This window comes from Triticum aestivum, chromosome 6D (genome assembly GCF_018294505.1).
Source record: "Triticum aestivum cultivar Chinese Spring chromosome 6D, IWGSC CS RefSeq v2.1, whole genome shotgun sequence".
NCBI classification, from domain to species: Eukaryota; Viridiplantae; Streptophyta; class Magnoliopsida; order Poales; family Poaceae; genus Triticum; species Triticum aestivum.
Window position 1 is genome coordinate 308116366 of NC_057811.1, and position 1461 is coordinate 308117826.

The 1461-nt window shown below is 56.3% G+C and overlaps 1 long non-coding RNA gene across 1 annotated transcript; it reads right to left on the bottom strand.

Annotated features, from left to right (window-relative positions):
* Positions 1–216: 216 nt before the first annotated feature.
* Positions 217–1461, bottom strand: LOC123141524 (uncharacterized). The gene is made up of 2 exons (XR_006470341.1): positions 1270–1461; positions 217–930 (listed from the first exon to the last, which is right to left on the bottom strand). It is a non-coding gene; the product is annotated as an uncharacterized lncRNA (long non-coding RNA).

The following is a 1461-nucleotide window of genomic DNA, read 5'->3' on the forward strand; positions in this document are numbered from 1 at the left end:
GTTTCTTTTGTGAAACAGGAATTTTTCCAAACGTTTTTTGCAACATGTTCGAAAAGTACTCCCTCAAATTTTTTCAACAAAACACAATGTACTGCACGTGTTGGGTTGACGAACTGCATTTGTTTTTTCTCCACAAATTTAACAATTTTAAATGCCAGTCGGGCGTGGGGCTGTCGAACTGCATGGCCATGGTCCAGTGCACTACATTGGGGGAGATAAGTGCATTGCATAAATGATGCAAATAATAATGAAGAGACGTTTAATATAAGTTTCCACAAGCAAACATGCATATAAAAATAGAGAAAAAGAAATTATATACACACGACACACACAAACATGACTTCACCAACATCAACGGTCTCCCAGCCGAAGTGTATTAGGGGGCAACGCCCTGTTTTCCTCCGGCGAACTTCATCACCCAGCTAGAGAACCTTCTGCCAACACAAGTATAATGCAAGCCTCGCCCATCCGCACTGCATAAAGGACGCCATGGGAATGCACGTTGTTGCACTGCTTCTGAAAAAAAACCACCAGTGGCAGTTAGATCCAGGAGAGCCAGAAGTTTTAATCCAGGTGGGGGCGATGCGTACTGAAGGTGCCCGTGGGATGGATTGCAACAACAGGCGATATCTACTGAGGTTGCCCAAATAAAATGTGGCAAGGAAGGGGCGTGTTGTCGGCGATCTGCACATGGGGGAGGAGAGAGCTGCGGGGGTCGCTCGGAAGAACTGCTTCGGTTGCAGGGGAGCGGTGGGCGGCCAGAGCAGGCGCTGGTGAAGGGGAAGGCAGAGGTTCAGGGGGTAGAGGAGGAGTAGGGGCATGGCCGGCGGCGCCGCTGGAAGTGGCCGAAGCGTGGTGGCACGTATGAGGTCGCTGGAGTCTGCCGTCGATGGCCATCAACTCGGCGAGGAGACCACGACCCATTCCCATCTGCAGGAAAAATGATTTATAAAAAAAAGAAGAAAAAAGGAAATGCAGCGTCACGCCTGATGAACTCCAACCCAAGCCTCGGCCGTTGACCTCGCCGTTGATGGCGGGGAAGGGGCGCATGGCCTGGGAGGGGGAAGGTAAGGGAGGGGTGGCGTGGTGGCCATGGACGCCCCGGCCTGCGTCTGGCCATGGACAGAGAGGAGGACCCCAGGGCAGTGCGAGGGTCAGGGATTTTGGGCCGTGGTCGGAGAGGAAGAAGCTCGTGCTCGATGCAGCGGGATGGGAGGGAGGAGGTGGAGGAACGGGGAGGAGAGAGTCGCCGGCGACCCCCGAGCTCACCCGGGCCCGCTAGGCGCATCCGTCGTCGGGAAGCCGCGGGAGGACGACCACGGGGAGGATCCAGCAGCCCCTCGACCCTGTGGTTGGGAGGGACGGCGACGCGCGGATTCGACGCCGGCCACGCGTGGGAGGATGGCGATGGGCCGATCCGGTGGCTGGTCAGCGCGGGGGCAGTTGGGCCGGGGAGGGGAG